This window comes from Simochromis diagramma, unplaced genomic scaffold (assembly GCF_900408965.1).
Source record: "Simochromis diagramma unplaced genomic scaffold, fSimDia1.1 OVJJ01000406.1, whole genome shotgun sequence".
NCBI classification, from domain to species: Eukaryota; Metazoa; Chordata; class Actinopteri; order Cichliformes; family Cichlidae; genus Simochromis; species Simochromis diagramma.
The window spans coordinates 1-22656 of NW_024387104.1; the positions used below are offsets into that span (position 1 = coordinate 1).

Genomic DNA, 22656 nt, shown 5'->3' on the forward strand with positions numbered 1-22656 from the left:
TCCACATAGCATATCCATACTCCTTGTGCTCCTACATAAAAAACTCATTTTATATGGCTCCTTTTATATGACTCCTTTTATATATGTACTGCTTTTGTATGACTGTGGAGCCCTTTCAGGATAAAAGGGTGCAGCTTAGGTGGCAGAACCACTCTCACGCCCCATATGAAGGATCCCTGCTGTATCGTGAGATCCTGTCTGCACAGCAGATAGGGTGACAGCACATGATCTACGTCTTTCGCAGCTGGGAAACATCCAATTGTTACCATTTCCAGGACATGAGAAAAAGTAACATCAGACATAGTGTGACATCGGATCTTGGTGACACTGACCGGTAACGTGTTCAGTTGAGATGCGTAGAATACCTCTACTGCTCCTTGTTTCTCCTTCTGCGCAAGAGGCACAGGGAGCTGTGACAGTCCATCAGCAGTGACATGACACATACCTTTGCGGTACTGCAAGGTGTAATTATGCACTAACAAAAGCACTCAGCACTGACTCACAGGCGATTTGTCCACAGCCATTTCTTCTCTTTACTGAGGAGCTCATTCAGCAGTTTCAATACTGTAGCTAAATCAGGTATGAAACGTCCATAATAGAGTAGCATTTCCAGAAAAGAACGTAGCTGGCTTACATCACCTGGTGCTGGAGCTTCCATAATGTCACCTTTTCTGGTGACTTGTGTGACCCCATCGTGTCAATTATGTGATCCAGGTATTCCACTGAATCCTGGAAAAACTGGCACCTCTCCCCTTTGAGATGTAGACAATAGTCCTCTAGCCTGCACAAGACTGCCTGAAGGGTTTTGGGGTGTGTCAGTTTGTCAGGGCTGTTGGAATGATTTTGTTAAATGTTGTCATTGTTGTGCTTCAGTTTGTAAACCTATTTTAAACAGCATGTTTAGATATTCTTTTGTTCTCCTCCCCAGCCTGTTGAACGGTGAAGAGGCCGTAATATTTAACACATTCTAGGCACATTCTATTTGAGATCCTGGTTTCCTTATCTTGTGAAGGATGTTCACCCACACGGGTGTAGGGAGATGACCTTTGGATAATCAGGAAATGTGGTTAAACAGTTGTAAGCATATATTGTGTGGCAGGAAGTCATGTATACACACACACACACACACACAGACACATACACATTCATTCACATCCTCACACACACACACACACACAGTGCCTTAGTTTTTATGGCACACCACAGGGGTTTTATGGTGGGGGTTGTGTAACTGAGTGGCTCTTGTGTTTTGTTTGCAGTCTCTCTGCGTGGTCTAATTCCAGCAGGGTCACATGTTTGGAACCAACAAGGGCCACTAACAAGGATGTCATCTAGATAACAATGGGTAGATGGTAGTTTGAGAAGCTCTTGATCCATAGCCTTCTGAAATATGGCTGGTGTTGATGATACTTGAAAAGGTAAATGATTGAAGCAGAATAGCCCTTTTTAAATCAAAATAGTCCGCAGCTTCTTAAATTCTTCTTCTACTTCCATCTGTAGATAGGCATTTACTAAGTCCAGTTTGCTGAAGTGTTGACCTCCTTTTAGAGAAGCAAACAGGTCCTCGGTGTGTGGAAGTACTTATCCACGCAGAACTGTGGACTGAGAGTGACCTTGAAATCCCCACAGTGTCATTAGGCCATCCTTCTTGTTGCCAGGCACCAGGGGCGTGGCCCAGTCACTATGCTCTATGTGTGATCACCCCAAGCTCAGTCAGGCATTTCAGTTCAGACTCCACTCAAGGTCAAAGAGCATAAGGTATGTTACGTGGTTGGCAGAATTTGGGTACACTTTTAGGCCTAAGTGTCAATCTGGCTTTAATCCCTTTCATTGTGCCTAATGTCTTAGAGAAAACAACTGAGTGTCTCTTTAACGTAGCCTCAGCCACAGTTATCATTTTCTCTTTGTTCTTCGGCATGAATAATCTTTAAATCTTTCCAGTTCAGATAATTAACTCCCAACCACTCCCTACCAAACAGCGGTGGGGCATCCACCTTCACCACATGCAAGGGGAGCTTTGCAAATTGCTTGTTCAATTTGACTTGCACCTTGATGATCCCTTCTGGTGCCAGTGGCTCCACAGTGTATGTCTTCAGCATGATACCAGTGGGTTGCAGCGCCAACGGACTCAGCACACTTTTGTACTGTTCTCATGCAATCAAAGACACAGTAGCCCCTGTATCCAAAACCATCTCCATTTTCTTCCCGTTTACTACAGGCATCACTGAGATTTGTGAATATATCTCTTTTCAAGACAAAAAAAAATGCAGATTCAAATCACTATCAATGTCAGGTCTGATTCCTTCACATTATCTTTACACTTATTAACATTAACTTGCTGCAACATGATGAATTTTTCTCTTTTTGTCCTTCACTCTGTGTTAATTGAATTACCTTTCTGTCCAGAGTTTCCCTCTTTCTCTTTCCAGTTCCAATCTTGGCTGCTTCTGACTCTAGTTTTATACATGGTCTTTGTACCAGAAGTCATCATCAGTATGATTCATTTTCATCCAGTGGTGGCATTTATTACCTTTTTGCGACAGCAAACGGTAAAAAAAACTTTCAGAGAGCCACTTAACTGCGGAAAACCTGCCAACACGGCATAATCAAATGCTTTGAGAAACATGACATCCTTCTCAGTCAAAAGATACTTTTGCACAGTTTCACACTTCAATCCACAAACAAATCTGTTCCGTAGAGCATCTTCCAGATACTCGCCAAACTCACAATGTTCTGACAGTCTTTTCAGTACCGCCACATACTGTTTCCTCTTCCCCCAGTTCCTCTTGTGGAACCAGAGCCTTTCAGCTATGACTAGGGGCTTGAGAGCAAAATGATCTTGCAAAACACCCACAATATTGTCATACCGAATAGGCCTACAGGAATATGTAGACCACAGCCAATCAGAGAGGTCCAGCCCTTGACTATCACTGATTGGTTTAGACCACGATATTGGCATAATGTGTGTCTGTTGTTGACCACACCGAGACTTTCAGAGTTGTGGAGACGTACTTGAATGGCTGGTTGCACTGGTGCTTTAGTCACATCACTGAGAAATTAGGTTGCATATGCTGTCAAATTGGTCGCACTCTAGAGCCCTGTAGATAAAAGAGTAATAATTTGTGCCGCATTGACGCTGGCATGTTGGGTTGGAGCAGAGCAGGGGGTGTGTGACCAAACACACAGAGAAATGGGCAATCTGCTGCCTGTGCAGAACACCAGGGGAAACATATCTAAACTGAACAGTGACTCCAGAGTGTGGAGAGTTAATCAAAGACAATGTCTCAAAGTCATGTTGCAACACATTTGAATGAGATACACTTATCACAATAAAAACACTCCTACCTGCTGATGAAGGATCGTTCATCGTCTTTCTATAAAAGCACAAGAAGACAATTTTATTAGAAAAAAACAACGCACAACGTCTGTGTGTCTTTTGTAAATTCATTTATGTTAAACTTTTAGTCTATCGGCCATGTAGACCCAAAACAAATCTGAAAATTGTAGAAACCTCATAATAGTTCAATTCAATTTTATTTATACAGCGCCAAATCACAACAACAGTCGCCTCAAGGCGCTTTATATTGTAAGGTAGAGCCTACAATAATACATAAGAGAAGACCCAACAATTGTATGAACCCCTATGAGCAAGCACTTTGGAGACAGTGGGAAGGAAAAACTCCCTTTTAAGAGGAAGAAACCTGAAGCAGAAGAAACCTAAAATAACTAATTGTCTGTCCTGAATCAGTCTTGTTAGGTAATGTTCAAATAATTTTATCATTCCAGTGTTTTCAGTATGGGTGAAAGTACTCAGGGCCTTCAAGTTACACACTATGAAAGACAGAAACAATTTCAATATTCAGAAACCTAAAGTTACATACTTTACATACTTCAGCATCAGAATGGAACCAAAAATTTTTTTTCCATGTTTGTTTTTCATTTATATGAAGCTTTGAGTATTTTGGATTAGTAGCACTGCTGCGTTTGTTGCATCATATTGCTGTAATTGTTTAAATGCGTTATATATTCTGAGGTAAGTTGATCTATAGTGTTACATCATATTCTATAAGGGTGTTACATGTTTGTATACTTTGTGCCCAGTTTGACCCATTTAGCAGAAGTCAGCCTGTTTAAGGCTCTGATATCTATTCTGTATGACTTAAAGCAGTTATGACATGGTATGAGTATCGTGGTTGCTAGGCAACCTGAGCAGCGCGACGCAGGCTAGACCGTAAAATTTTACAAGCCTCGCACTTCCGGCTTTCTCGACCTTCGAGGACAAGGCCCACATAGACCACGAAGGCCGCGTCCTCCAAGGATGCAGACCCTGAATTTGGACACGCCATTTATCTTTCCACCATGTCCTAAGTCTGCCCTGGGACCTCCTCCTGGTGGGACATGCGCCGGAACAATTCACCTAGGAGGCGCTGAGGAGACATCCCTGTCAGACCTGAACCACATCAGCTGGCTCCTTTCAATGTCGAGTAGCAGTGGCTCTACAATGAGCCCTTCATGCATGGCTGAACGCTTCACCCAATCTCTAAGGGAGAGGCCAGCCACCTTTGGGAGGAATCTCATTTCTACCGCTTTTATCTGCAATCTCGTTCTTTTGGTCACCACCCACAGCCTGTGAGGTGAGGGTTGTTAGGTCTATATTGTTGATTGTCATTTATGCTTAGAAATATGTATTCATATATGCTTAGAGTTTTATAATCGATTGCATAATGATAGAGGTCTGATTCTTAACCCTCTGGGGTCGACAGACACGTCTGCACGTCAAAATCACATGACCAATTTAAGATAACACAGCTACAAGATGCAGTGTTCTGGCATGCTCACAAATCCAAAGGTCATGAGAGAGGTCGTACCTTCTCTTACTGATTTATACTAAGTATAAGAGCCTTTTGTTTAGGTGGACCGCTCGGCTCCTAGCACCAGCTTTTGGGACTCATTCACAGGGTCACATCTTGACACACACCCACACACACCCACACACACACACACACAGAGACGGTACTCATTGTTCATATGTATGCCTGTGTAAGACGTCATATGTTAACAAGACTATGCATATTCATGTAACCACAATAAAGAGCAGTGCTACAGGGGAGCTAACTGAGAGTGAATGGGGTTCGAGAAGTAATGGCGCTCGTCACAGTTCTTTCACTCGTGCACGAGCAACACAAAGAACTTTGGTGACTTGGGTCTTGCTTTTGCTGTTGTAGTATGTGGGATTATAATGTTATTTTATGCCATGTTAGACCCCTAATTAAAGATTGTGAATTATTATGTAGTTTTAGTTTGCATTATTCTCCTGAATTAGAAGAAGCTGACAACTATTGCATTAGTTAAACTGATTTGCATTACATTAGACTGCTGATTTATTGTGAATGAATGATATTGTTTCATGATGCATTATACTGCTGAGTTATAAGAAATACTGCTCGCAGAAAGTCATCGCCTTATTTGTCTGATTAGAAGAGAACAGAACATGCTGGAGTTTTCTGCCCCATCTCAGCAGGAGCAGATAAACAGGGAGCCAAGGTCGTAGCTTAGGCGCCGTGTGAGAGAAAGCATGTGAATGTTTAGGCTTTTATGAAAAGGTGGGGGCCACTAGAGGCTATAAGAGTTTGATCAATGCTCCACCATTTTGAGATCTGATGCTGCCTGCGTACGGTGTCCATCTCCCACGCGTGTGATCATTAAAATCATTGTTTGACTCAACCCGGCCGGACCAGTGTTGTTATTGTGGTTTTTCCTCTTGTCTCCATCCCCGATATTTGAATCCGTAACAAGTAGAATTGTCTCGTTCCAGCGGTGGGTCTGTGCCAGACAAACCCTTCAAGGGTAGTGACGTAGATTGAATGGTAAAGTGAGAGATGCGCTTTTACACTCATCCCTCATCCACAGCCTCAACACTGATCTGTCTGTCAGCCACCCCACCCCCACTCTGATTTTAAATCCACAGTGCTTGTATACAGAGGCAAAATTACAAAAATCCATATTATGAACTCAAAGTAAGGGCCACTAACAAAAAACATTAATTGACAGAGCTGGAGACCTACAACACCAACTATCAACCACTGGTAACACTGTCCCCATTCAGAACTTCACCAATGTGACTCTAACAACTTACATGATTGGTCAACTCTCAGGACCATCTAAAAGATGACAACCATACTACGTGTTAAACATGGACCATCAGATGGCTTTCTGAATGGCTTTTGTTTTAAATTTAATTTTAGTAACTTAACCCTATAATAATACATATATTTGTATCATATTTGCTACATGAGTTTCTGAGTGCTGTATCTCATCAACATGATTAATACGATCCATAATTTCAAAATGTTATGGACAAAACTTTTTTGTTTTCGAATTAACATTGTTGTTAAAAAAAACAGTTCTAAAAAAATGCCCAATCTATGAAATGTCATACAAAAAAATATATAATAAATATATCATAAAAATATATCAAATAACATGATATAGCAAAAACATTTTTTGTGGATTTTGTTATAAGGGTTATTAAACATCTCAGTTCCAAAAAATCTGTCTTAAACCCGGCTGTGTGCAGGAGAAGGACCCAAACACAAACTCACCGGATCAGGACTTAACTCAAAATACAATTCTCATTTGCTGAATGGGAAAAAAGGCAGAAATATACAAAACTAAACTGGGTAAACTAATAATAAATCATATGGGAAAACACAGGGAGAGTCACACAGCTATGAGGGAGGACGCAACATGGAACTGAGGGAGACGCTGACCTAAATACATATAAGATAATGGACATGCGAGCACATGGGGAACACAGCTGAGACGAATGATCATACCAAGACAGGAGAAGCAAAACTGACAAGAAAAAAACATGGAAACGCGGGACCTTCACAATAAAACGGGAAACATGATGCAGGAGTAGAGGAGAGGCAGACAAGAGGGAGTGAAGGAACACAAGGGAGAGCACAGACATGACCGGCAGGGGGGACATGGGTAAACATGATGGAATGAATCACCAGGGAAAACAAGACACAAGAACTCACACAACTAGATAAACACAGAGGGACATTTCAGAGGGCAAAGAGAGGGGGGAAATAATGAACAATACTGAACAGAATAACCTAGGAAACTTACAAAAAGCTTTAGAATAACAAAGGGACAGAATACAGAATGCCCCAAAACCACACAAAACTTAAAACACTGGGTCAGAAGTCCTGGGACCATGACAAAATCTGAATTTTCTGGCTATTTTTTGAAGGGTTGGGTCTTACAGGGTTAAGCGGATTTTCAGTTGTCTAGAAACCAAAGGCTTGTTTTTTTAAGAGAAAGTTTAAATGGGATTGAGGGAATGACGTTTTTGCACTGCAGTACACTGCAGTAACAATCCAACAACATCAAAAAGTTAAATCAAAGAGTTGATGTTACTAACAGCTCACCTCTCTGCAGCAGATGACTGCTGGACTTTAAAATCAATGGTGCGATCTTTAGACGCGTCACTCTTTAAGGACACACAGCTGGGTGAAGGTCTAGTTTCTGGTTCAGATTTAGGTTTACGTTTCCTTCTCCTTCTACGTTTCTTCCTGTGAATAATGATGGAGCAGTGATGTGAGTGCTGAGCTGTGACATGGAGAAGAGTCATGGACAGTTAGAGATGGTCATCTCACCTCTGAGCTTTGGTCTGGCTCTCATGTTCCCCACACAGAGTGCTTTTAGAGGGAGGGACTCCCTCCTCTCTGTCCTCACACTGATCCATGCTGCTCAATTCAGCTCACACACACTTTCTACCTGCAGAGGAAACACAAATCATTCATGTGCACATCAACTGAAACCCTGCTTTCCATCATGTGTGCTGTCCAAATATCAGCTGCTTCTTTCCTGCTTCATCTCAGTGTCAGCTGAATGCAGTCAGACAGCAGTGTGAGGCAGAGGAAGCTGCCATCAGCTGCTCTACTTCTACTGTCAGTCCACTAAATGGAGACCTGAAGTACACATGATCCATTCACTGACACACACTGATTCACTGTGATTGGAAGCGTCCATCCAGTAATGCTCTGTGTCTGTGAGTTTGACTAAATATACTGGGATATACTTTACTACTGCTGTCGAAGACCATCAGGCGGGGACTTGTGTGGCAGCCAAGTCTCCCTGAATGCATTTCAAATGAAACTCTAAGTGAAGGAGAGCGGATAAAACTTTGAGTAAAGATTTTAAATAACTCTGTTTCTGTGTCACTAAAGTTTTAAGATGTTTTTAGGTGAACGTGTAGATGTGAAAACTTCAAGTATCTGCTTAATTTATTCAAAAATAACAGACAGAACCTCTAGATTTAGAGCACATGTATGTTACAGTCTGTGGATCATAAAATATTTATTTCAGTATAGCTCTTTATAAACTTCTCAGATGTAAATTAAAAATCACATCAGTCACATCAGTTTATTCTGCAACCTAGACATCCACATTACTCATACTCTCAAAACACATACATATAGGGCCTTGGGGGTGGGCACGTTATACAGCATCCAGAGGATGGTCGGTGTACTCCAACCCCCCTCTGGCGCTGGTGCCCTACCCTCAATTTTAAATGCATATAGACACTGAGGGTTTTCGGTAGGAGCCGTGCTGCTCTGTGGCAGGAACCACCATGCCCTCCTGTGTTTTAAATGCACTTTAGAACAGCACACAGCAACACTACATATGAGCGGGCAGAGGGAGGTTTGGGGTCCTTACTCACCCCCCATTCTGTTAGCCGTCAGGGCTGGGGGGCTGGGAGGAGGTGCTGGCCATCAGATTGGGGCCTGGGTTGCGGGGCCTCCCTGCTACTGCAGATAAGGAGGTGGTCCGCTTGCCTCCACCCCAGAGAGAAGGGTTACATCTCCTGGGTCTAGGTGCGGCTTGCCCCTCTGAGGGCGGGGGTACCTGGACCTGGGATATAGAGTATGTTTGGGGAGTGCGATTGTCTGTGCAGTGTCTATTTGTGTCTGTCTACATGTTGGGTGAGTGCCGAGTATTTCGTTGTGTATATGGGGTGGGAATGCACGTCTGTGTCCGCGTGCACCTGTTCGTCTGTGTCTATATGTCAGGTTGGGTCTTTGACTCCACCTCTCTGGGAACATCTCAGGCCCTCTGAGGTATGGAGGCCTATCTCCCCTCACCACACTCCCTGCCGGTGGTTGATTCCCTCAGACGTTGGTGTGTTGGTGGTCCTTGTCGTCTGGGGCTGGGCGCTCATGTATGTACCGGCTCACTCCTGGTGGCCGATTGGCGGGGCCGGGCGCCTGTGGCCCGGCTGGGCCCCTTCCGGCGGGTGGGATGCCCTCAGGCCTCTGGCCTCTGGGCCTGAAGCTCAGTCCTCTCTGGCACAGCTGGCTTCTGTACTGCACAATAACATGTAATATTTAGTATCTACTGTTATCAACTGTTATCTAGTTTATTGTGATGGTGCTGTATCTATTATGTTGCTCTTTTTTGTTTGTTTTCTTTCTAGGGTTTTTTCTCCATACAGGTGATCCAGGTGTTTTTTTGTTTTCTTCCCCCCCTTCTCACCGTCTCTTCTCCCCTCTATTTTTCTGTCTCTCCCTCTCTTTCTTTCATTCTTTCTTCCTGTCCTATCCCCCAGTCTTGTCTGTCCTGTCTGCAACAACCGAAAATTAAATCAAATAAATACATAATTATAATAAAGGTCAATCAAATGGACCAATATGGCAAGGCCATGATGATCCAGTTGGTAAAGTAAATCCGCTTGGCATCTTTCTTGGCCTTCAGACAAAAATTCTGATGGCTAAAGATCCAAACGGGACACAAAAAAAATAAATAAATAAATCACATCAGACCAGCTGTGATTACTGCTATTTGTCCAATTTTTTTTATTTTTTTTTATTAATAGTACTTTTTTTCTCTTATGTTTTCTCTTCTTTTTTTTTTCTTTTTTCGCCTAAAATGCTTTAAAATACACGACATTCAAATGTCATGAGCCTCCTGCATGAGAGCTATCATGTCCTTGAAGTAAAGCTTCAAATCATACTACAAAGTGGCTGAATGACTGAAAATAGTTTGTTAGGCTGTTTTTTTCTGTACTTCCTCTTGTGTTGAAAATAAACTCAAAGTCAGCAGTGATAGAAAACTCTAAAATAAAATTATTGGAGTATAATTCAGAAGTATTTAAACTAAAAGGAAAACAATAGGGACAGCGCCTGTCACTGATTTAAGATCATGTTTGCACATAAATGTAGAAGCTGTACTTTGATTTTATACACCTGGATGTGAAGGTGCAAAAAGGTGAAACATTCAAATAAAACAGAGGGATTTAAAGAGAGGAACAAAGTCCTGGGGAACTTTCGTAACCGAAGCAGGTTAAACATTTCAAGAACAAACTGCCTCTAATGTCTGAGAACAAAAATGAATTCAAACCTGCTGCTCTGATTCTCAGGTTCTGGTCAGCCTCATTGATCCAGCTGTGAGTCCATTGCTGTGAACTATGGAGCAGCAGATTTGCGCTGTTTGTGCTGGAGATGATCATGTGATAATGCAATCATGTGATACTGAGATCAGGAAGGAGAAGTGAAATCGTGTGAGGAAGGTTGGATGAAACAAAAGCAGAAATTGAATCTGGGCTTTATAAACATGTAGAAATGTTTATTGGAGGCTTTCTGTCCTGTTACTAAACCATGATGGATCTGAGGAAGCTCAAGTTTTAAGCAACAGCAGGACACAGGACAGTGAGAACAGGACTTTCCCTCTGAGACAGAAGGGAAGAAAAAGGAGAGCACACTAAGAAAGCTCTTAAAACGTGGTTATCCACACTGGCTCTAATCATGGAAGATGCTCTGTGGGAGAAACAGAAGGACTGATGGAAGATCAGCATCTGCTCTGAGTCAGCTGCAAATGGAGCCAACAGCTGCTGTTAAAGTCAAAAGGTCAGCACAGCTGTCTGCTCATGCTAATGGTAGCACATCTAACTGTCCACAGACCTACAGAAGCTGCTGTGATCACATCATGTTGGGACTTCTGAAAAAAAAAAAAAAAAAAAAAAAAAACAGACAGTTGAACTTCCTTCTCTCCAAAAACTGCTTTAATATTTCCTGAGAATTAATCATTTTACTATAAATTTCATCTGCAGATGTGAGTGTTTGTGTTTGTGAGAGTAAGTGTGATCCCTGTGAGCTGCACTGTGTAGGACAATATAAATAAATAATAATACATTTTTTAAAATTTATATAGCACCTTTCTAATCAGAAACACAAAGTGCTGCACATGGGATAAAAGTCACCAAACAGGCAAGATTTAACCACCAGCAATTTTAAAAAGGTAAGTCTTGAGTTTTGTTTTGTTTTTTTTAAAACAGCTACTGAGTCCACAGTTCTTAAGCTTTGATGGAGAAGTTTCCATAGTTTAGGGGCCACAGTGGCAAAAGCTCTATCACCCTTAGTTCTCATCTTAGTGTGTTTCATAGCACGGGCAGCTGCCAGGGACATAGGGCTGTAAAAGAGCAGAGATGTAAGCTGTTGCCAGTCCGTGCAAAGCTCTAAAAGTCAACACCAGGATCTTAAAATGAACTATAAATTTAACAGGAAGCCAGTGTAACTGATATAGCCACGGTGTCATGTGCGAATACTTTGAGGACTTGTTCAAAAACCGAGTTGCAGCATTTTGCACAACCTGCAGACGATCCATCTTTGCTTAGACACATAAACAGTGAGCTACAATAGTCCAAGGGTAAGGAAATAAATGCATGTAAAGTAGTCTCCAGGTAAGAGCAAGATAAAATAGGGCTTCACTTTGTTTACTAAAGGTTTGAAGTGGGAAATCACTGTAATGGAGTGGAGTTTTGTTTATAATAGTATTTTGAACATTCGACTTTTAAATAATAATATATATAATGATTGATTTTAACAGTGATTTATGGTATCGATTATATAGACTCCACATTCTGCATATGGAGAAATAATATAGTCATTACAGCTACTATTTTGCAGGCATAGACAGATTACATTATTATGTTTTTTTGTACAAAATAAGTACAAAATTAGGATTTATGAACTGCAGCTTCAGAAGAATAATTTTTTTTTTTTTTTTTTTTTTTGCCTATCCCGTTTGGCTCTTTTGCCATCAGAATTGTTGTCTAAAGGCAAAGAAAGATGCCCAACGGATTTACTTTACCAAACTGACCATCCCAGCCTTGCCGTAATGGTCCATTTGATTCACCTTTTATTGTTTATTTTATTTTCACTTATTGAATACGGGACAGACTTGACTGGGGGAAAGAAGGGGAGAAAGAAAGAAGGAAAGAGAGACAGCTGAGAAGAGGGACGGGGGAGAAGGGCAAAAGGCAAAAACCAACAGAACGGGCAGAGAAAAAAAATGCATATATCAATCACCTGGATCACCTGCTGAGAAAGAAAAAAGAAAGCAAGCAGAAGAGAACAAGAGTAATAGAATAAACAACATCACAATGATATATGGGAATATGACAGTAAATACTAAATGTTAAACATTATTGTGCAGCAGAAGAATAATTTTGCCTGAGGAAACATGCAGGTAGCAACAGTGTGCACGTGAGTGTGCATGTTATACTTGTCTGAGCAGCTCAACAGAAACTGACAGTTATTAAAATTTGAGTGACTCACAAGTTTGAACTGGTCTGGTTCACTGTGGTTAATGTTCAAGTGACAAGTGTGTGGATTCACTTCCAGTGTGTGTATGTTTGCCTGTAACGATGTTCCACGCAGAGCTACAGCAACACAGATAATTATTAGTGTGAAGTTTGATGTTTTTCGCAGTACTTTTAGTGCAGTTTTTAAACATATGGCATGTCCTCAGTTCCCAACCAAAGCCTCTTAGGCTGCTTTTTAAAATAATTATGTTTGTTTTAGAGTTTGTGTCCACGCTGGGTTTGCTGTACAAATCCTTCACAGAGGAAAACTGTGACTGTCATTAAATACAACTAAAGGCTCCAAATGCACAAAACAAGGCAGGTAGTGAAACTGAAAACTACTGTTATTATTTAATAATATTGTTGATGGTGGTAAAAGATTCACAGCACAAAACACATGAATCCAAGACTAAAACACCAAACATCCTTAAACATCACGGACAAATCATCACATTAGTTTATATATAACAATCAAATGAACCTCATCTGTAATCAGCTAAGCCAGCTGATTACAGATAACTGTTTTATAAATGGAATTGTTTTAATAAATAAAAGCCATTGATCATGTTCGTGTGTGCACTTCAATAATATATTTCTGTCACTGATCTGTTCAAATAACTGGAGGTCACCCTCTGAAGACGTGAAAATTCAGGAAAGACATCGATGTTAAATACTTGGTTGTTGTGAACTGTGTAGGTCAGCATCCAGCAGCAGCTGTCTGAGCTGAATAAAGATAAGGCATGTTTGCTTTTTTTCTACATAATAATGGAATGGCATATCATTATTCTGAGCAGCAGCTGCCCGTGTTAAACTGTGACCATCAACAAGTAACTTGCTGATAGTTAACCTACAACACTAACTGTTTTTCTGCAAGTTCTTTAATCTTGTCAATGATGTGACATAATCACAGAAATTTATAAATCTGCAGAAAAAAAAAAACATCTCATGTGAAACAAGAATATTTAAATTAATCTAACCAGTTACAATGAAAACCAGTAAACCTAGACTGCCTGACTCTGATCAAACACAACAGCAGGCTGTAAAAGCATGAGCTCAACAAACAATAAAGTTCTTAAAGGAAAAACTGTTAAAGGAGGAAACAAAGCAAACTTACAGTTTCTTCAAACAGACACACCAACAACAAGCTCCACACCTGGACACTAAACACGGACACACAGGTGAGCTGATTCCTGGAAGGAGGCGGGACTCCACCTGAAGCAGGACAGGTGGGAGAGGTTCAGGTGAAGAGCTCATCTCTAACAAATTATAAAAGGGTGTTTTCCTTGAGCTCACAGGTCAATCTGGGTAGATACTAATTAAAAGGGACTTTAAAGTCTGTCATTAAAATCCTCACACAGACTTAAAAAGGCGACATTAACATTAAAAGAAATGAATGAAACTTCAGCTGAGAGCTTAATGCAGTGATCACAAGCAGTTCATAGCAGTCACAGCTCTTTGTTACACAGCTTTTCAGGAATTAAAGTCTGTGTGAGAGGCTGCTTTATGGACAGCTGTAGACACTTCTTTATGATTTTTTCATTAATCAAACACACAGGCTTGTCTGTAGATGATTTAAAGTCTGTTGTTGTGCAATTAAAGCTGTTTGTGTGACACCCTGACCTCCTGTGAATGAAACAGCCAATCAGATCCATCAGAGAGAGAGAGCAGGAAGTGTTTGTGATGGACAGAACAAGGAAACAGTGATAATGATCAACATAAAGATCCTCTGATGATGTGTTTGTGTTTCCTGTTACAGTAATACTTGTTCATCTGTTGCTGTCCTACACTTTCCTATAAATAAAGGAGAAAAAGTCCATTTAGCTTCATTTCCTAAAGCTCAGAGTTACACTTCATATTCCTGCAGTCACATCAAAAAGCTTCACTTTGGCGTTCACACTGAACGCGATAGACGCGATTAGAGCGTCAGGTTTACATGTAAAGTCAATGGAGGAGAGCGATGAATTTGTGTTGCAAAAACGTGTCAGTCACGCAAGCAAGTATATAGTGTTCCTATATAGTAGTATATCTTTTCATTAGTATAATATGAAATAAATTCTACATGTGTCAAGTTGTGTGCCAGTATTTGCTGTGTAGTGGAACTGAGACTTTAGTCATTACAAAAATTTATTTGAAATAATATTAAAATTCTCAAACAGAATAACATCAAACATAAATATATAAAATATAACTATTTACAGATAGACAGGAATGGCCTCTACACCCCCATCAGTGACTGCCAGAAAAGGCAACTTTTGCACGTACAAGCACGCACACGTGTACACTCATGCACGCGCTCAGTCACCCAAAAAAGCAGCACTTCCGGGCCATGCGGTCCCACTGTGCACGCTCTGTCTTCTCCTAGCGGGGGTGCGTTTTAATTAGGTTCCACATCCACTGTGTGCATTTTGGCTTTTCATGGTAAATTTATACAAACAGAAATTACTTTGTCTTTTTATCCTGACACTATAGAAAGACTTTTGTTGTTAGACAGTCAAGCTGAAACAGCAAATTGTGTGTGTGTGTGTGTGTGTCTTTTACAAGCAGATTTTCTACGGTTAGTTAAGTGACTGCCCAACCGTGTTGCATTGTCACATTGTTTTTAACAACTGCGCTTTGTTGACTGCTTCAGGCTTGAAGATGCCGTGTATCTCAAGAAATGGGGAGATGAACAGCTTTTTTGTCTGCTGTTAATGGTGGGGGAAGAGGGATAAAGGCCAGCGAACTCTTTCCTTGAGCCTGACACCCACACGTTAGTTTGTGTATTTGACCATCTAAATTTCATTTTTTTTAGAGAAAATACGCGTTGACTTCTGATGCCATCTTTAAAACATAGATGTGCAATACATGTGCAATACATTATTTTAATGTTGTTTATCAAAAGCTGTGTGTGTTTTGGTTTTCAGTGTGAATATATACAAACAGGAATTACTTTGTCTTTTTATCCTAACACTATAGAAAGACTTTGTTCTTAGACAGGCGACCTGAAAGATAAATATTTGTGGTAGAAGCAGCTTTGCTGGATTTGTTTTTAACTTTGTGAAACATAGTGTGAAACTGGAAAATGTAGGCCAACTTGTGAAATGAGAGCGTGCACCGTGATCTTCAGAACTGTCAGCTTTGCTCGTTTCATGGGTCCTCTGTTGATAAAACTGATTTTTTATGGATCTTAATGTTTAGAGACAATAGCGAAGGTACTGACCTGTGTGTCTCTTTAAACTGTAAATGTTAAATTCTAAGGCTACAATATTATTTATCTCGCACTGAGTCTGCTTGGCATATGTATAAAGGCTCTGGACCTTTCCAAAATGACGTAGAGGCGGCTTTAGTGTGATTAATTTATTTAGTTATTTAAATAATTATAAATGACAGTGTGATGACCACAGTACTTTATGTGGGTCAAATGTGTTAAGGATAATGTTTCTCAATGTAAAATTGCAAAGAACTTTTGGATAGGATACAACATCGTGTAAACAGTTACCTCAGAACCTCCTCAGATCCTGTACTGTCAGATCTATGTGTGTAAGGTTAACATAAGCCAGCACTGATCAAAATCCCATCCCTCCTGTGGCAAATTCATATACAGAGCCAGTGGGCACACACTTTTACAATAATCATGATTTTAAAAACTGTGTTAATGTGCGATAAAATAATTCTTGGTGTCAATCAATTAATGAGTTAGTGAGATAATAACAGGTTAACTTGCCCAGCCCTAATAATTAGACTTTGGTGACAAACTGATGTGAGCTCCATGTTTCCTTTGCTGGACTGTGGGTGAGTGACAGAACTGAATGTACTGAGTAACATGTAGTGTTTCAATATGTGTCAATTCCAGTTTTAGAGCTCTAAAGCTATCATGTTAGGAATATGTTAGGAATAGACAGTAACACTGAGTACACTGAGCTCAAATCTTTATTTTACTACTCGCTGCATTCTTGATATTCATGAATTCAGCAGGTTAATGATTGTCTGGAGCATTAATCTGATATTTCCATCTAAAGGGTTGGATTTGACTGTTTTATTTGATGTTCTTTATGATTTCTAGCACCAGTTCATCTGTAGGCCGTGCTCCATCCATTTAGTGAAATGAGTGAAATGATGTTTAACCCTTTAAAGCCGGTCGGAGCGGGCACGCTCCGTTTTGCTTAACTATTTTAAAATCCCTGTAGAACCGGAACCGCATAAGCTAGCGCAATAATTTTTTTTTTGCATATGAAACCGGAGGAGTTGTACTTACATGTTAACCCATCAGCTTGTTCTAGGTCACGGTTTCCTTCCACATATAGCTTTGCATAAATTGCATGAAAAGCGCTTGCAGGAACAAAAACATAATATTCCATAAACACGCTTTGCCGATCCAATCAGCTGTTCATAACACTTCCTACATTGAAATAGATGTCAGGGTGAACTATCGCATTTCCGCCATTACCTGCCCGAAACCGGAAGTGACGTCATTTTCACAGAAAATGTAGTTTTTTTACCTGTAGGCCTCATAAGCCTATAATGGTGTTTTTAAAAGTCATGTTTGACTTTATGCTTTTCTGAATAGTTTCTGGGATGCTTAGAACTCAAATTGCACTGCTTTAAATATTTTGATGCACATGCTGTTTTCTTTCCAAATTTGCATTATAGGATGGCTTTTCATTTTTTCTACAATATATAAAAACTGGTGTATCTCAAAAATAAAACTATGAAGACACTCAACATAAATTTCCTGTTGTTGTAAACTATTTTTTGCAACTTTTTTGTATTTAAAGTTTTGAGAGATAAATCTCTTAAATTTCTCTAAGCAGAAATACATGTAAAAAAACCCAAAAAAAACAAAAACGATTTCCTATTTTTTTTGTAGTTTTTTGCACTTTTTTGCAACTTATGTAGTTATGGACTTAATGCATACAAATTATTAAAATTTGGGCTATAACAGTTGTATTGACATATGGCAACTTGAAATGCTCCCGAAAATGGCACTACATCATGTAAAAATATAAAGTAAGCTCTGGCAGACTTGGTTCTATGGTAGGTCTTAAAGAGTTAAAGTGCTCCTTGTTATGTGAGTGTGCACATATCCTGAACCAGAAAGCCTAGGTTAACGGAGAAATGATCATCACTGTGATGATACTCATCATCCCCTACTGGGATTTGAGGTTTTGTCGTGTTTGTTGAACTTGCTGTGGAACCAGCTCCCAATTTGAGTTCAGGAGACAGACACCCTCTCTACTTTGACGATCAGCTTCAAACTTTCCTTTTTCATAAAGCTTATAGTTAGAGCTCGATCCGGCAACACGTTCTCACTCCCAACTCCTCAAACGTGTGATGCATGGTCAGGCTCCCTCTACTTCACTTATCGACGCGAGGGGTGTACCCTGCACTGATGTGCAGGGTCCTCTCATTGAATACTATAGAGCTCCCTAAACGCCGCGGAAGAGCCTGTTGTCCATATATTTATATATTTCCAAAATCACATTGTAGTGACGTATACAGAACACAATAAATTACATAATGTAAACAACTACCTGAGAAACAGCAGATACAGCAGATAAATTAATTATAGGCTATTACTTTTGTATCGTTTATTGCATTTATGAAAGGAGTGGTGTATACTGGGTAATGGCACAGCTAGCTACTGGGTGACTTTATTCACCCGCTTCGGCTGTTATCAGTCCATACAATGGGCGTTATTAGCACAAATCAGTCCCATAGATATGGGCCATCTCCTGCTAGATTGTTCAGAAGGTTGTTCTCATCCATCCAGATGGATGATCACTAACAGGAGCGTGGAAGACTCCAGAATCCACTCTGGCTGGAATCCGGTGGATATGCAGTGTGTACAGGTAAGACCGTTTAAACGTACAGCATTTATAGAATGACTATTGAAAGTCAGCGAGTGTCAGTAATGTTAATGTGGTTATGTTAGTAATACACCGGGTGCTAATATAACAGCTTTAAGATGCATTTGTAGATATTATTACGTGTTTTACCGTCTTTATGGTGCTAGCTTAAAGTTACGGTGTAAACGTTAGCTTATATTGGAGTAAAGCTGTTACTGGTTAAACTCACCTGAAACCCTGGCTGATTGTGACCAGCCTGGGAGCTAGCCTCTCTGGAGCCCGGCCAGAGAAGTCCTACCAGTACCAGTTAGCTCTGGAGGTTTTCTTCTAGTGCTTCTTTACATGTGAGCTTCATTCTGTTACATTTGGCTGATTTCACTCACACTCATTTTTTACTTTGTACTCATTTTCACTGTGTGCACACTGCTGAGAAAAAGAAGCTCAGCTCATTTCTGATCTATTTCATGCGTCTGATTATGCACTCATTCTGAGAACATCTCCACCTTCTAAAAAACAAACTCTCCTAAATAGCACCTATCACAACCACAACAAGCAGAATCATCTGTGGGACAATAACCCTTTGACCTGTATGCTAAAACTCTTTTATGGTTTGACGAGACACACTGTGATCAGCTTGTTCACTCTGAGCCAGTCTGAGCAGTTAGACGACATTTTTGTAAACCAGCACATGAAGGTGTCGCCCTCTCACCGTCTTCACATGGAGTTCTTTCGTCTCTCAGGAAGCAGCTCACCTGTGTGTCCATGTTTAGTTTTCCAGGTGGAGTGGAGCTTGTTGTTCATGTGTGTGTTTGAAGAAACCGTAAGTTTGCTTTGTTTCTTCCTTTAACAGTGTGTCTTTAGGAACTTTACTGTTCTGAAGGCAAAAGTATAGTTTGGATAGAAAGTAAGAAGTTACGGAAAATGGCATGGGATAATGAAGTAAGAGGGAGATATTTTTATAGAATACAAAAAACTAAAACAAGTCACTGTTTTGTGAATGGCCTGTTTTTTTTTTAGGATGGGGAAACATCAGACTGGTTTATGTAGGTGCAATGCTATGGAAACGACTAAACATGTGCTTATTAGCTGCAGGAAGTATGTTGATCAAACGAGAATGATGAGGGTAGAAATGGGTAGTACTAGTCAATTCCAGTATGAAAAGATGATTAATCAGTAAAGTCATGATAAAGGGAAAGGAAAGATTTTTCATTTTTTGAAGAATACCAAACTTATCGAGATGATCTGAGGAAATGGAAGTGATGCAGCAGTAAAACCCAGGAGATGGCAGTAGTGCAACATTGTTGGGTGCAATGTGCCTTTAAAAATAAAAAGAATAAAAAGAGGAAAAACAACTGTACTGTTCGTTTCTGCTCTATGATGTTTGGACCAAATGTTCAGCTCATATTTCGAGACAAACATTGGATCACTGTTGTGTTTGAAGACAAATCGCATGATTACAGAATTCAGCTGCTTGCTGCATACAATGCTACTACTGCACATTCATCTAATGTATAATGCCCCCCCCCGCCTTTTTTTGCACAAGTCGAGGAGCGTGTCAGGTTACATTTCACTGTGTTTTTACTTGTATAACTATATATCTTGAACCTATTGATTCCACACTGGTTAACAGTTAGTAACTCTGCACTGAAACATGTGTTCCCGAGATAAATGGTTTAAATCAATCTGTATAAAACTTTAGAGCCATCAGATACTGATCATCACTGATGGAACATTGCTCTTCCCTTTAAACTGTAAAAAAGAAAATAAAACCTGTTTTGAGGAAGTCGACATTCAGGTTTTAGTGATGTGAAAAACAGCAAGAGGTGAGGCAGCACCAGCTCAGTTCAGAGTTACTGCAAAAAAAGCTGTTTAGAAAAAAATAAAGGTTTTCACAGACCTCATTTTCAGCCTGTTTTAAATCCTGTGCTTGTTAAGTATATCTGCATATGGAGGCATGACATTATTTGGACTCTTCAGCATTCCCATGTGTTTGTGTTGATGTCTTTTGCCTGTTGTGCTTTTTGCTTCTTAATTACTGGATTTGAGTCTGAGTTTTCATCTAGTGTTAGAAGCTTCTGATCATTATTAGTCCCAGAGTTTTAAACACTTTGAATTTTCTCATTTTTGAACTGTTTTCAGTCTGAATGAATTTCCACTTGATGCTTTTTTTTAAGTTAGAGGTTCTAATCTTGTGTCAAATACATTTATATAGTGTCTCAGTTACACATGTAGATGTGTTAAGTGGCTGAACTGATAAATGGTAAAATTCTGTTTGTTGTAATGAAGTATACTTATTGATTCACGAAGTTAAGGTCAGAGTAACGTGTCGCAGCCTCAAACACACTTATAGCTCTGCCTCCATAACGAATGTGTGAGGTGTAAAGTGCTGAACATAGCCCCGATACTTGCGTTTAATCAGTTCCAAATTAAACACAAATTAACTGTTCAAAAGAAAAATAAGTCTGACAACTGGAAATGTTCAGCTGTGAAGATCAGAACAGCTATGGAGCCGATCAGATGGTCGTGTCCAGTATATCAGGTCTGAGTCTGTCATGGTCAGCAGACATGAGGACCTGCGGAGCAGGAAGCAGCCTGATGCTGACTGTCCATGCACTCTTTTAACAAGAACTCAGATTTATTCATGAAAAAGAGAAGAATGGAAATTGGAGGAACTGAGTGGAATATATTGTTAATAACTTGGTTAATATGCAAGAAACACATAGTGTGACACTGAAACACGAGGAAGTGTTCAGTTAAACATTGCTCTGCTGACAGCTGATGGTTGATTTTTTTTGCCCCAGTTCCTCGTCTCGTCGTCAACACCTTCTGTGTGCTTCCTGTTTAATTCACTTTAGCTTCCATAATAAATCCCTGTACACTTTAAACCAGTCTGCAAGTCCTGCATTTGGATCCTCTCTCCATTTTTCACAAACCTGAATGTGACAAAAACTAATGCTGACTTTAATGAACAGCTCAGGATCCACCTCTTTTCTTCTCTGATTGTGTTCATATAATAAATATAGGGATCATTATTTCACTACCTTAAAGATTTTTGAAACATTTCTATATATCTGTGTTCCAAAAGAAAACCAGTCTCTTTGCTCTTTTTTGTTTCTTTTGTTCATGGTAGATGTATTTCTCTAAATCTCCACAGCACCACATTCTGTTTGTAGAATGAAAGTCAGCAGAGAGGCTGGTCTTAGACGAGAATTCAAAAGACTTCCAAACAGAGGATGAACAGGGTTAAATGAGAGAACAGAAAGGTAAAGTTAGTCCTGTAGTCCAAGAATAAAACTCAGCATAGCAGATTATTTTTAACATTTTAACGTCACAGCATATCTGAGTGAATAAAAGTTGTAGTTGTAGTTGTTGCATTTGTTAATCACAGTCAATCAATCAAACCAAAAATTATTATATTAAATTTGCACCCTTCTGTTAATAACTGAGAACATGTAAAGATAATTAGATATCAGTTTCAGGCATGTCAACAGATGAAGTCAGATGTTGAGACAGAAGTAATGTGTTACAAATGAATAAAATTATTGATGAACTTAATGTTTTAAAAATCTTTTTTTAATATTACCGTTGATATAAAAAAGTACTAGTGTATTTCTATATAAAAATACAATTATATGGAAAATCATGTCTGTGTACAATTTGTACACAGACATGATTTTCATCAAGTGTAGATGTCAGCCTCTCTTTTTCACTGTGTCCAAAGTATTTGAACTTAGCTGTCCCTCTGATACACATTTCTAACTGAGTCCCTCTTGTTCACTCCCAATAAAAATCTTAGCATGTTTAACTCTGTAACCTCCAGTTTTTGGGGGGAGGGGAGGCAGTTGGGGGAGCTGTAATTGCTAAACTTCTCCTGCAGTTTAAATTAAAGCTGCACAGTCAGAAAGCACCAGTGTGGCATCAACTGAAAATAGAAATAGAAATAATCAGCGTGTGTCAGTGAATGCATCGTGTGTGCTTCACGGCTCCATCTAGTGGACTGATAGTAGAAGCAGAGCAGCTGATGGCAGCTTCCTCTGCCTCACACTGCTGTCTGACTGCATTCAGCTGACACTGATGATGATGGAAAGGAGGAGTTCAGTTGATGTGCACATGAATGATTTGTGTTTCCTCTGCAGGTAGAAAGTGTGTGTGAGCTGAGCAGCATGGATCAGTGTGAGGACA

The 22656-nt window shown here is 39.9% G+C and overlaps 2 long non-coding RNA genes across 2 annotated transcripts; one reads left to right on the forward strand and one right to left on the reverse strand.

The window, feature by feature from the left end:
• Positions 1 to 6: 6 nt before the first annotated feature.
• On the reverse strand, positions 7 to 7730 carry LOC120743085. The gene is made up of 3 exons (XR_005698049.1): positions 7665 to 7730; positions 7437 to 7580; positions 7 to 3374 (listed from the first exon to the last, which is right to left on the reverse strand). It is a non-coding gene; the product is annotated as an uncharacterized LOC120743085 (long non-coding RNA).
• LOC120743086 lies at positions 7726 to 22416 on the forward strand. Its single transcript, XR_005698050.1, has 3 exons — positions 7726 to 7735; positions 8349 to 8351; positions 19253 to 22416. It is a non-coding gene; the product is annotated as an uncharacterized LOC120743086 (long non-coding RNA).
• Positions 22417 to 22656: the final 240 nt, after the last annotated feature.